This window comes from Pseudophryne corroboree, chromosome 4 (assembly GCF_028390025.1).
Source record: "Pseudophryne corroboree isolate aPseCor3 chromosome 4, aPseCor3.hap2, whole genome shotgun sequence".
NCBI classification, from domain to species: Eukaryota; Metazoa; Chordata; class Amphibia; order Anura; family Myobatrachidae; genus Pseudophryne; species Pseudophryne corroboree.
Genome location: NC_086447.1, coordinates 52,307,672 through 52,322,452, shown reverse-complemented (window position 1 = coordinate 52,322,452; position 14,781 = coordinate 52,307,672). Strand labels below are relative to the sequence as shown.

Genomic DNA, 14,781 nt, shown 5'->3' with positions numbered 1-14,781 from the left:
AAAAGTTGTAAATGTATTTGTGAAAAATGTTTTTTTTCTCTCTCTCTCTATCCCCATCTCTGACGAGTAGTGGTAAGAATTCACATTGCATATCCACTTGGTCCTTGCAGAAGTCTACCAAACCCCAGCATGACCTCCGCCACAATGTATTTCTGGCCAGATACAGACAGTGGAGTAATGCAGGTGCTGGTGGGAAGGGACTGCTCAAGGAGACCATTAGACACATAGATATGACAGCCTAATAAGTCTAACAATGTTTTCCTAATGTTGACAATGTTTAAAAATATTTTATTTCTCTTTTCTTATTGATGGTTATTGTTGAATTATGTAATGTATATATACACATGAATTGTTCTCTATCTCTTGTGTTTTTTTTTTTGTTGTCTCTGTCTTCCCACTCATGTTTTCATGGTTCAAAGATGATATGTCACCCCTCAGTTGGACCAATGGTAATGCCAGATTTTTGCTCCTTACAGCAAGATCGTCGGTTGGGAAGGAATATTGCATCACCAGAATGTTCGTTTGGAAAACGGAAAGACAGCACCTTTGAGAAGACAGCAGAACAAGAAGAACAACAAGACGAGAGAACTTATTATCGTAACGAGTTCTCTCCCCCTCAAACTGATTTTCTTATACCCCCTTTTACAAAATGTCTTCTTTTCTCCTCCTGTAAGATGGACTTGCCCCAAGAGACTGTGATATGGATTTTCCTGTTGACCATGATGTTGACCAGAGCAGTCTGTTTCGGTGAAAGTATCAGTGAGGTCGAGAAAGGATCCAGAAAGGTCCTGATGACTGAGACGGAGGTGTAAATTTCCAATAGCAACCCAATCACCAAGCAAAGGCGAGTACCGGGCACGATCTAACAACCATGTTATCTGTAAACATTTTCTTTGAAGGATTGTTAGTTCAAAAAGAAAAACTGTATCTGTAGGCTCTGTGACAATGGTTGAAGATGGATGCATAAAGAAATGCCAATCCAGTTTTAATATCCATATGGACCGGCATCCATTGAGTGACTATCACTCCTTAGTGGGTAACGTATTAAACCAAACAGATTGTTGGGTATGCTCTCAAGTACCTCAGGGTCATAGCAAATCAGGGCTAGTGCCATTTCCTTTAACGTTAGGGGAGGTACTTGAGCTAAGTGGTGGGAGACCGGTGGACCGGAGGTTTAACATCTCCAGCCCTCCTAGTTTGAAGCTCCACCAATACCATGTGGATAGGTCCCTCTTATGTTTTAATATCTCCAATCCCCGTAAGCCGGGAAATTGGGAAGTGTCATGGAGCAACCTTACCATGACCTTTTCACACAGAGCAGATAGAATGCCTACAGATACAGAGCTTGTACGCCACATAGCCAGTAGAGGAAAATCTTTCCGGTATCGATATACCTTAGGAAATAGGATTACTAGAGTTGGAGAAGTATCACCAGGATACTGTGCACATATCGTACAAACCGATACGTGCATTAAGCAGATGGAAGAATTAGGGTCAGGAGAATTCACCTGGAAGGTGTGTAATATGGTAATGTCCTTCTCTGTCCCATATGTTCTCCCCGATGATGCATATTTCATATGTGGGAGAAAGGCGTACAAGTGGCTTGCCCCAAACTCTGAAGGATTGTGTTATATTGGAAAAGTATTGCCTGAAGTGATGACTGTTACACATGACAAAATGAAGGACATACACCGTGGTGCCCAAGCTCCTTATACTCACACTCATTACGAGCACCGAGTTAAAAGACAACTGTCAGAAAGGTTAGAGCACCCGGCCTCTGATCTTATCCATGAATCCACCGGGATTCAGGTTCTGGTAGCGTTAGATTTCACTCGCACCGCTCGAGGAGTGATGAATTATAGATACATTTCCGCACTCGCCAATTTGTTAGATAATATCACTGAAATGTATGATGACACATTCAGATACACTGGAAGAGAACTTCAAGCTTATAAAACAGAACTAGTTCAGCATAGGATGGTTCTTAATTATCTTACAGCAGTAACAGGCGGATATTGTGTTACATTGGCAACACAGGCCCTCATTCCGAGTTGTTCGCTCGGTATTTTTCATCGCATCGCAGTGAAAATCCGCTTAGTACGCATGCGCAATGTTCGCACTGCGACTGCGCCAAGTAACTTTACTATGATGAAAGTATTTTTACTCACGGCTTTTTCTTCGCTCCGGCGATCGTAATGTGATTGACAGGAAATGGGTGTTACTGGGCGGAAACACGGCGTTTCAGGGGCGTGTGGCTGAAAACGCTACCGTTTCCGGAAAAAACGCAGGAGTGGCCGGAGAAACGGTGGGAGTGCCTGGGCGAACGCTGGGTGTGTTTGTGACGTCAACCAGGAACGACAAGCACTGAAATGATCGCACAGGCAGAGTAAGTCTGGAGCTACTCTGAAACTGCTAAGTAGTTAGTAATCGCATTATTGCGAATACATCGGTCGCAATTTTAAGAAGCTAAGATTCACTCCCAGTAGGCGGCGGCTTAGCGTGTGTAACTCTGCTAAATTCGCCTTGCGACCGATCAACTCGGAATGAGGGCCACAGTACGGCATAAAGTGTTGCACGTATATCACAAATAGCACCGAGGATCCGGTAGAGGTCATAGACCAAAAGATGGACAATATTCTCCAATTGAAGTGGGAATTTCGTCGAAAACACAATCTCACCCTTGCTGCTGTAGGTAATGAGCTGACTGGTTGGGTGTCATGGTTGAACCCGCGAAATTGGTTCTCCGGTTTAGGAGACTGGGCTCAAGGAGTCATAATGGATGTTGGAAAGTTCCTCCTATGTATCTTAGGTGTTGTTATATCTATTGGAGTGATATTTAGATGCGGGCAGGCTTTAATGAGGTGCAAACAAAGTACAAAAGTGATGAGCCTGAGGAGTGAGGAAACTGTAATTAACCTGGATTTGATTTATGACCCAATGATAGAAACCAGGATGTGATGAAAAATGCGATTATACGGTCCGTTTCTTTCACCTGTTTTTCTGCTTTTCTCCAAGATACAAAGACCCCCTTGGACGAGGAAGTTGACGAGACGCTATACAGACAACAGACAAGCACCAAAGATGAAGTTTTGACCACTTGAGAAATGGACATTTGATGAACTTTGCCATGGATCCCCAGTTTCCCTAGTATTTTAAACTCACGCTAGCCCAACATTTTTTGTAAATCTGATGGCACTGACAAAGCTATTTGCTCATGCCCAAGGAGCAATACAGCGCAAAGAAGACGACTCTCAACAGATACCGAACAAAACTTCAACGACAGATGTACATTTACCTGACATAGAATATCATTGCATTCCCCATAAGTGTTCTTTATCTTCATCTCTACAACCCTCAGGTAATGACACACATAGTCGATAGGGAATACAGGCACAGATATCAGCAATCACATATCCCCCCATTCATGTATCATCAACTAAAATGTGCTCCCCATTTTGTTCAAAATCCGAAAAGAGCTCGGTAAAGTTTGACAGCCCATCCACAGACCCGTACCACGGGATAAGAAGGAATTCAAATGTATACTTCGCAATACCTCGAAGCTTGATTTACAACACGTACGGCACGATGATACATGACCCCCCCAAACATGGACTCATACACACATGCTTCTGCTATCACACTAGGTCATACCCTCTTCACACCTACTCCTCTCTCCTCCCTCACCCAACCATGGAAATGAATTAACCCCTGACATATATTTTTCTCCTTTTGAAATGTTTTCAGGAGGTGGCAGTTATTATTGACTGCCAAAGGGTGGACTGTCAAAGTCAGAAAAATATCTCTATGCACGTTGCCATATTTGCACCGCACACTGGTCCGCGCTGCGCATGCGTACGCTCTCCCGTGAAGGCGCATACCCGCAATAGCGTGCACCCGCGGGCGCACGGTATGCGTATTTACGGTAGAGTTTATGTAGTCGTAGCGTGCGACTCATTCGTTACATATTTTCACAATTAATGTAGTTTGTAGATCATGGTCCCTTTGATAGATTCTGAAAGTTTGGTTAATATAGAATGTCCCTGAACGGAGGGATCCCTCTTTGTATCGTAGGACGGGTCTAACAGGAGTCATGCAGTAGTGTTTGGTACCCATCGGAAGAGTATTTAAATAGCAATATTCCGGTGTTGGTTTGGAGCGTATTAATCGCTCGTGCGAATAGTTATGGACATAAGAAGTTTATGTCCATTTCTACTATTTACTCATACTCAGGTATGCGGCGGGAAACCTAGTTCCCCACCCACCTGAGCTGTTTGAAATCGTCACAGCCCACCTGTATGAATCGACCTATGACCTTTTGTTATGATGCAGGGCCGAATTCCGACGTCCAATGGACAATGGGATTGTAGGGACTGTAGGATTGCATTGTGTGTGGGGCATAAATAGGCAGGCCGACCACATCCAGCTCTCACTCTTCAACGGTTCTCATTGCTGAAAATCGGGTGCTGGATGTCCAGGCGCATGCGATCGTTTACCCTTGTGCGTAAGTTTCTCTCCGTAATCATTGTCTTTCTGTGAGCCATTTTCTCTCATATATATATATCTCTCTCTCTCACTCTCTCTTCTCCTTCTCTCGTATCTCCCATTGACTAGTATTGTATTGTATTAGATCAGCATAGTATTGTATTGTATTTCTTGTATAGTTATTTGGTTAGGAAGTCTCTGTTATATTGTAGTGTATCATTTGTACTGTGATTCTTTTTGCAAGTATAATAGTTATAATACAGATAATAGGCTTTGGACCCTAAACAAGTATCTGTGTATTTTCTCATAGTGTTAAGTGTTCACTTGAGCGTCGGTGACGCTCAAGCAGCTTTGTAGTTAGTCAGGTTACACAAGGTTGCACTTACACCCTGTATTCACATTAAGGTAATCTGTGTATTTCATTAATAATAGGTTTAGACATAAAGGTATAGCGTTGTGAGCGTCTGCGCCGCTGGTGATCTCCTCGTGGTCACGAGCGTCCGCTACGCCATAGCGAATCATTACTCTAGTCATCACCAATAACGTGCTGTCCTGTGATCTCTGGGCCGTGAGCGAACGTGACGCTTGAGCGTCTCGCCTACGGCTGAGCGATCGTTACGCAATTAGCGTACCCTTACGGTACTTCTTAAGTAAACAGTGTACTGTGTTCTTAGACTTCACTAAGGGTTGTTTATACGACAAAGGAATTTAGCATTGTCACCATCGTAACAAATTCAAAAAGTTGCAGTTTTACACTTTCGATGTCATTCGTGATTGAACTTTGACCTGAAACGGGAAAATACGAATCTTAGTAAATTTACCCCTTAGTATCAATCCAGAGACTGCAATTTCGTTGTTGTGCCCAGTAACAATCCAGCTGTAATTCTCGTTAGTATTGGGTGGAGACATTGGGGGAAATTTACTAAGCTCCCGATTTTGACCGAGATGCCGTTTTTTCATCAAAGTGTCATCTCGGTAATTTACTAAGCACTAATCACGGCAGTGATGAGGGCATTCGTAATTTTTTGCAAGTTCAGGTAAAAAATTACGAATGAATACACCATCGGTCAAAACGCGGCTGTTTAAGTATGAATCTCGGTCATTTACTAAGAAGTGCAAAGCAAAAAACAAACAAACACTGCCGTGAAAAATTACAACTCGTAAAAAAGTGCTAAAAAAAAACAGACCTTTTTTTTTTATTCGTGATTGGATAGGCATGCACGGATCCATGAGATCCGTGCATGTATATCAGTGGGAAGGGGTGGGAAAGTGCTTATTTGTTAAAAAAAAATTGCGTGGGGTCCCCCCTCCTAAGCATAACCAGCCTCGGGCTCTTTGAGCCGATCCTGGTTGCAGAAATATGGGAAAAAAAATGACAGGGGTTCCCCCATATTTAAGCAACCAGCATCGGGCTCTGCGCCTGGTCCCAAAAATACGGGGGACAAAAAGAGTAGGGGTCCCCCGTATTTTTAAAACCAGCACCGGGCTCCACTAGCTGGACAGATAATGCCACAGCCGGGGGTCACTTTTATATAGTGCCCTGCGGCCGTGGCATCAAAAATCCAACTAGTCACCCCTGGCCGGGGTACCCTGGGGGAGTGGGGACCCCTTCAATCAAGGGGTCCCCCCCCCCCAGCCACCCAAGGGCCAGGGGTGAAGCCCGAGGCTGTCCCCCCCCCCATCCAATGGGCTGCGGATGGGGAGGCTGATAGCCTTTGTTGTAAAAGAAAAGATATTGTTTTTAGTAGCAGTACTACAAGGCCCAGCAAGCCTCCCCCGCATGCTGGTACTTGGAGAACCACAAGTACCAGCATGCGACGGAAAAACGGGCCCGCTGGTACCTGTAGTACTACTACTAAAAAAATACCCAAAAAAAGACAAGACACACACACCGTGAAAGTATAATTTTATTACATACATACACACATACATACATACTTACCTTAAGTTCCCACGCAGGTCGGTCCTCTTCTCCAGTAGAATCCAAGGGGTACCTGTTGAAGAAATTATACTCACGAGATCCAGGGGTCCAGGCTCCTCGGGAAATCCAGGGGTAATCCACGTACTTGCATAAAATAAGAAAACGGAAAGCCGAGCCACGAACTGAAAGGGGCCCCATGTTTTCACATGGGACTCCTTTCCACGAATGCCAGAAACCCACTCTGACTGATGTCTAAGTGGGTTTCTTCAGCCAATCAGGGAGTGCCACGTTGTAGCACTCTCCTGATCGGCTGTGTGCTCCTGTCCTCACTGACAGGCAGCACACGGCAGTGTTACAATGTAGCGCCTATGCGCTCCATTGTAACCAATGCTGGGAACTTTCTGCTCAGCGGTGACGTCACTTTAGGTCAACCGCAGGGCAGAAAGTTCCCATCATTGGTTACAATGTAGCGCATAGGCGCTACATTGTAACACTGCCGTGTGCTGCCTGTCAGTGAGGACAGGACCACACAGCTGATCAGGAGAGTGCTACAACGTGGCGCTCCCTGATTGGCTGAAGAAACCCACTTAGACAGAAGTCAAAGTGGGTTTCTGGCATTCGTGGAAAGGTGACCCATGTGCAAACATGGGTCCCCTTTCAGTTCGTGGTCGGGACACCGTTTTGTTTTTTTTGTCAAGTACGTGGATTACCCCTGGATTTCCCGAGGAGCCTGGACCCCTGGATCTCGTGAGTATAATTTCTTCAACAGGTACCCCTTGGATTCTACTGGAGAAGAGGACCGACCTGCGTGGGAACTTAAGGTAAGTATGTATGTATGTGTGTATGTATGTAATAAAATTATACTTTCACGGTGTGTGTGTCTTGTCTTTTTTTGGGTATTTTTTTAGTAGTAGTACTACAGGTACCAGCGGGCCCGTTTTTCCGTCGCATGCTGGTACTTGTGGTTCTCTAAGTACCAGCATGCGGGGGAGGCTTGCTGGGCCTTGTAGTACTGCTACTAAAAACAATATCTTTTCTTTTACAACAAAGGCTATCAGCCTCCCCATCCGCAGCCCATTGGATGGGGGGGGACAGCCTCGGGCTTCACCCCTGGCCCTTGGGTGGCTGGGGGGGGGGGGACCCCTTGATTGAAGGGGTCCCCACTCCCCCAGGGTACCCCGGCCAGGAGTGACTAGTTGGATTTTTGATGCCACGGCTGCAGGGCACTATATAAAAGTGACCCCCGGCTGTGGCATTATCTGTCCAGCTAGTGGAGCCCGGTGCTGGTTTTAAAAATACGGGGGACCCCTACTCTTTTTGTCCCCCGTATTTTTGGGACCAGGACCAGGCGCAGAGCCCGATGCTGGTTGCTTAAATATGGGGGAACCCCTGTCATTTTTTTCCCCATATTTCTCTATCGTCCTAGTGGATGCTGGGGTTCCTGAAAGGACCATGGGGAATAGCGGCTCCGCAGGAGACAGGGCACAAAAAGTAAAGCTTTTTCAGATCAGGTGGTGTGCACTGGCTCCTCCCCCTATGACCCTCCTCCAGACTCCAGTTAGATTTTTGTGCCCGGCCGAGAAGGGTGCAATCTAGGTGGCTCTCCTAAAGAGCTGCTTAGAAAAAGTTTAGCTAGGTTTTTTATTTTACAGTGATTCCTGCTGGCAACAGGATCACTGCAGCGAGGGACTGAGGGGAGAAGGAGTCAACTCACCTGCGTGCAGGATGGATTGGCTTCTTGGCTACTGGACATCAAGCTCCAGAGGGACGATCACAGGTACAGCCTGGATGGTCACCGGAGCCGCGCCGCCGGCCCCCTTGCAGATGCTGAAGTCAGAAGAGGTCCAGAATCGGCGGCTGAAGACTCCTGCAGTCTTCTAAAGGTAGCGCACAGCACTGCAGCTGTGCGCCATTTTCCTCTCAGCACACTTCACACGGCAGTCACTGAGGGTGCAGGGCGCTGGGAGGGGGGCGCCCTGGGAGGCAAATGAATACCTATAAAGGCTAAAAATACCTCACATATAGCCCCTAGAGGCTATATGGAGATATTTAACCCCTGCCTGATTTTTCTAAATAGCGGGAGACGAGCCCGCCAGAAAAGGGGCGGGGCCTATCTCCTCAGCACACGGCGCCATTTCCTCTCACAGCTCCGCTGGTCAGGACGGCTCCCAAGTCTCTCCCCTGCACTGCACTACAGAAACAGGGTAAAACAGAGAGGGGGGGGGCAAATTTATGGCGATATTTTGATATAACAAAGCAGCTATAAGGGAGCACTTATTATAAGGCTATCCCTGATATATATATAGCGCTTTTGGTGTGTGCTGGCAAACTCTCCCTCTGTCTCCCCAAAGGGCTAGTGGGTCCTGTCTTCGTTAGGAGCATTCCCTGTGTGTCTGCTGGGTGTCGGTACGTGTGTGTCGACATGTATGAGGACGATATTGGTGTGGAGGCGGAGCAATTGCCAAATATGAGGATGTCACCCCCTAGGGAGTCGACACCAGAATGGATGCCTTTATTTATGGAACTACGGGATAGTGTCAACACGCTAAAGCAGTCGTTTGACGACATGAGGCGGCCGGACAATCAATTAGTGCCTGTCCAGGCGACTCAAACACCGTCAGGGGCTGTGAAACGCCCTTTGCCTCAGTCGGTCGACACAGACCCAGACGCAGGCACTGACTCCAGTGGTGACGGTGACGATTCAACCGTATTTTCCAGTAGGGCCACACGTTATATGATTTTGGCAATGAAGGAGGCGTTACATTTAGCTGATACTACAGGTACCACTAAACAGGGTATTATGTGGGGTATGAAAAAACTACCTATAGTTTTTCCTGAATCAGAAGAATTAAATGACGTGTGTAATGAAGCGTGGGTTGCCCCTGATAAAAAGCTGATAATTTCAAAGAAATTATTGGCATTATACCCTTTCCCGCCAGAGGTTAGGGAGCGCTGGGAAACACCTCCTAGGGTGGACAAGGCGCTAACACGCTTATCTAAACAAGTGGCGTTACCCTCTCCTGAGACGGCCGCACTTAAAGATCCATCAGATAGGAGGATGGAAAATATCCAAAAAAGTATATACACACATGCAGGTGTTATACTACGACCAGCTGTAGCGACTGCCTGGATGGGCAGTGCTGGGGTAGTTTGGTCAGAGTCCCTGATTGAAAATATTGATACCCTGGACAGGGACAATATTTTACTGTCGTTAGAACAAATAAAGGATGCATTTCTTTATATGCGTGATGCACAGAGGGATATCTGCACACTGGCATCACGGGTAAGTGCTATGTCCATTTCGGCCAGAAGAGCTTTATGGACGCGACAGTGGACTGGCGATGCGGATTCAAAACGGCATATGGAAGTTTTGCCGTATAAAGGGGAGGAGTTATTTGGAGTCGGTCTATCAGATTTGGTGGCCACGGCTACAGCCGGGAAATCCACCTTTCTACCTCAAGTCACTCCCCAACAGAAAAAGGCACCGACTTTTCAACCGCAGCCCTTTCGTTCCTTTAAAAATAAGAGAGCAAAGGGCTATTCATATCTGCCACGAGGCAGAGGTCGAGGGAAGAGACAGCAACACGCAGCTCCTTCCCAGGAACAGAAGCCCTCCCCGGCTTCTACAAAAGCCTCAGCATGACGCTGGGGCTTCTCAAGCGGACTCGGGGACGGTGGGCGGTCGTCTCAAAAATTACAGCGCGCAGTGGGCTCACTCGCAGGTAGATCCCTGGATCCTGCAGATAATATCTCAAGGGTACAGGTTGGAATTAGAGACAGATCCACCTCGCCGTTTCCTGAAGTCTGCTTTACCAACGTCCCTCTCCGAAAGGGAGACGGTTTTGGAAGCCATTCACAAGCTGTACTCTCAGCAGGTGATAGTCAAGGTACCTCTTCTACAACAAGGGAAGGGGTATTATTCCACTCTTTTTGTGGTACCGAAGCCGGATGGCTCGGTAAGGCCTATTCTAAATCTGAAGTCCTTGAACCTGTACATAAAGAAGTTCAAGTTCAAGATGGAGTCACTCAGAGCAGTGATAGCGAACCTGGAAGAGGGGGACTTTATGGTATCCTTGGACATCAAGGATGCGTATCTCCACGTTCCAATTTACCCCTCACACCAGGGGTACCTCAGGTTCGTTGTACAAAACTGTCACTATCAGTTTCAGACGCTGCCGTTCGGATTGTCCACGGCACCTCGGATCTTTACAAAGGTAATGGCCGAGATGATGATTCTTCTTCGAAGAAAAGGCATATTAATTATCCCATACTTGGACGATCTCCTAATAAGGGCGAGGTCCAGAGAACAGCTAGAGATGGGATTAGCACTGTCTCAAGAAGTGCTAAAACAGCACGGGTGGATTCTGAATATTCCAAAATCCCAGTTAATGCCGACAACTCGTCTGCTGTTCCTAGGGATGATTCTGGACACGGTTCAGAAAAAGGTTTTTCTCCCGGAGGAAAAAGCCAAGGAGTTATCCGAGCTTGTCAGGAACCTCCTAAAACCAGGAAAGGTGTCTGTACATCAATGCACAAGAGTCCTGGGAAAAATGGTGGCTTCTTACGAAGCAATTCCATTCGGCAGATTCCACGCAAGAATTTTCCAAAGGGATCTGTTGGACAAATGGTCAGGGTCGCATCTTCAGATGCACCTACGGATAACCCTGTCTCCAAGGACAAGGGTGTCTCTTCTGTGGTGGTTGCAGAGTCCTCATCTATTGGAGGGCCGCAGATTCGGCATACAGGATTGGATCCTGGTGACCACGGACGCCAGCCTGAGAGGCTGGGGAGCAGTCACACAAGGAAGAAACTTCCAGGGAGTATGGACGAGCCTGGAAACGTCTCTTCACATAAACATTCTGGAACTAAGAGCAATATACAATGCTCTAAGCCAGGCAGAACCTCTGCTTCAGGGAAAACCGGTGTTGATCCAGTCGGACAACATCACGGCAGTCGCCCATGTGAACAGACAGGGCGGCACAAGAAGCAGGAGTGCAATGGCAGAAGCTGCAAGGATTCTTCGCTGGGCAGAGAATCATGTGATAGCACTGTCAGCAGTGTTCATCCCGGGAGTGGACAACTGGGAAGCAGACTTCCTCAGCAGACACGATCTTCACCCGGGAGAGTGGGGACTTCATCCAGAAGTCTTCCACATGCTGGTAACCCGTTGGGAAAGACCAATGGTGGACATGATGGCGTCTCGCCTCAACAAAAAACTGGACAGGTATTGCGCCAGGTCAAGAGATCCGCAGGCAATAGCTGTGGACGCGCTGGTAACGCCTTGGGTGTACCAGTCGGTGTATGTGTTTCCTCCTCTGCCTCTCATACCAAAAGTATTGAGAATTATACGGCAAAGAGGCGTAAGAACGATACTAGTGGTTCCGGATTGGCCAAGAAGGACTTGGTACCCGGAACTTCAAGAGATGATCACGGAAGATCCGTGGCCTCTACCTCTAAGGAGGGACTTGCTTCAGCAGGGTCCCTGTCTGTTTCAAGACTTACCGCGGCTGCGTTTGACGGCATGGCGGTTGAACGCCGGATCCTAAAGGAAAAAGGCATGCCGGAAGAAGTCATTCCTACTTTGATTAAAGCAAGGAAGGAAGTAACCGTGCAACATTATCACCGAATTTGGCGAAAATATGTTGCGTGGTGCGAAGATCGGAGTGCTCCGACGGAGGAATTTCAACTGGGTCGATTCCTACATTTCCTGCAATCAGGATTGTCTATGGGTCTCAAATTGGGATCTATTAAGGTTCAAATTTCGGCCCTGTCGATTTTCTTTCAAAAAGAATTGGCTTCAGTCCCTGAAGTCCAGACCTTTGTTAAGGGAGTGCTGCATATACAGCCTCCTGTGGTGCCTCCAGTGGCACCGTGGGATCTCAATGTGGTTTTGGACTTTCTAAAATCTCATTGGTTTGAACCACTAAATAAGGTGGATTTGAAATATCTCACTTGGAAAGTGACCATGCTTCTAGCCCTGGCTTCTGCCAGGAGAGTATCAGAATTGGCAGCTTTATCTTACAAAAGCCCATATCTGATTTTCCATTCGGACAGGGCAGAACTGCGGACTCGTCCGCATTTTCTCCCTAAGGTGGTGTCAGCATTTCATCTGAACCAGCCTATTGTAGTGCCTGCGGCTACAAGTGACTTGGAGGACTCCAAGTTACTGGACGTTGTCAGAGCATTAAAAATATATATTGCAAGGACAGCTGGAGTCAGAAAATCTGACTCGTTGTTTATATTGTATGCACCCAACAAGATGGGTGCTCCTGCGTCTAAACAGACGATTGCTCGTTGGATCTGTAGCACAATCCAACTTGCACATTCTGTGGCAGGCCTGCCACAGCCTAAATCTGTAAAGGCCCACTCCACAAGGAAGGTGGGCTCATCTTGGGCGGCTGCCCGAGGGGTCTCGGCATTACAACTTTGCCGAGCAGCTACGTGGTCAGGGGAGAACACGTTTGTAAAATTTTACAAATTTGATACTCTGGCTAAGGAGGACCTGGAGTTCTCTCATTCGGTGCTGCAGAGTCATCCGCACTCTCCCGCCCGTTTGGGAGCTTTGGTATAATCCCCATGGTCCTTTCAGGAACCCCAGCATCCACTAGGACGATAGAGAAAATAAGATTTTACTTACCGATAAATCTATTTCTCGGAGTCCGTAGTGGATGCTGGGCGCCCATCCCAAGTGCGGATTATCTGCATAAATTGTACATAGTTATTGTTAACTAATTCGGGTTATTGTTGAAGGAAGCCATCTTTCAGAGGCTCCGCTGTTATCATACTGTTAACTGGGTTTAGATCACAGGTTGTACGGTGTGATTGGTGTGGCTGGTATGAGTCTTACCCGGGATTCAAAATCCTCCCTTATTGTGTACGCTCGTCCGGGCACAGTACCTAACTGGAGTCTGGAGGAGGGTCATAGGGGGAGGAGCCAGTGCACACCACCTGATCTGAAAAAGCTTTACTTTTTGTGCCCTGTCTCCTGCGGAGCCGCTATTCCCCATGGTCCTTTCAGGAACCCCAGCATCCACTACGGACTCCGAGAAATAGATTTATCGGTAAGTAAAATCTTATTTTTTGCAACCAGGATCGGCTCAAAGAGCCCGAGGCTGGTTATGCTTAGGAGGGGGGACCCCACGCATTTTTTTAAATTATTTTACAGTGTTTAATTAAAAAAATAAAATAAAATAAACCCCAGCACGGATCACACAGATCCGGCCGAGATTGATTGTAAAAAAAGTCGGCAGTGTTTTGCTAATCACTGCCGTAAAAATAGGTAAAAAACCACGAATGACATCGACATCGGAACAAAAGAAAAACCCGAATACGACAGCTTAGTAAATCCATCGTAAACAATTCAAAAAGTTGCAATTTTACACTGTCGATGTCATTCGTGATTGAACTTGGACATGAATTTGGAAAATACGAATCTTAGTAAATGTACCCCATTGTATTCTATACCTGACTAATACAAGCATAGAGATCACATTTTGCCTTGTATTTTACAACAATCCAGCATCCTTATCCAGTGTTAATATTACTATTTGGCCTCATCTCGGCAATTGCATTAGACTGTATATTTGTATATATGCATAACTTCGATTAGTCCATCTGGACATATGCTTCTTGTTGATAACTTGAATTACTTTATCAGTACAGGTACCTTTGTGTACTCCTCTTTGTTTCTATCTATACTTAATTTCATGGACTCTCACCACTGATTCAGGGTTATATCCCTGTCTAACATTGGCAGCAGATCCATCTATTTTCCTCTATTGGCTAATTTCTGCCACTTTGCTTTGATACTATGTAATTCGTGAACTCTCATCAGTGATTCCAGAGCTTCCATTCACTTTCTCTACTATCATACCACACTGGAAACGCCCGAAGCCGTCCGAACTTGGAAGCTAATCAGTGTTGGGCTGAGTCAGTACTCAAGTGGGGGACCATTGAGGAAGACTCAGTTTAGTAGAGCACGCATTGGTCCCACATGCTCAGTGTCTAACACTGACAGCAGATTCACTCTGCCATCTTATTTCTTTCTGCTTTCTTTTCTACTAATAAGTACAATCAATATTGAGGCTTTATATATTATTATTATTTTGGCACCAATATAGGACAGGGTTTAATTTTGTCATTAGAGTGTACCACTTAATATCCAAGTTAATAATTTACTGCATTTAGATCTAACTCCGCCAGCCAGGACTTTATTATCATTATCATATCAGCAATTTCGCTAATTGTTTATATTGTTCTTTTTTGACTGTCTTTTCTTTCATTAACCACTAAGGGGTATATGCAATTAGCGGCGAATCGCGGCAATTTTTCGGCCGTTTTTCAATTCGACACAATTCGACAGTCTAATTTCGGCAAGT

General features: G+C 46.2%; 1 pseudogene; it reads left to right on the top strand.

The window, feature by feature from the left end:
* Nucleotides 1-14,262: 14,262 nt before the first annotated feature.
* LOC134912045 (5S ribosomal RNA) lies at nt 14,263-14,381 on the top strand (annotated as a pseudogene).
* The last annotated feature ends 400 nt before the right edge of the window (nt 14,382-14,781 follow it).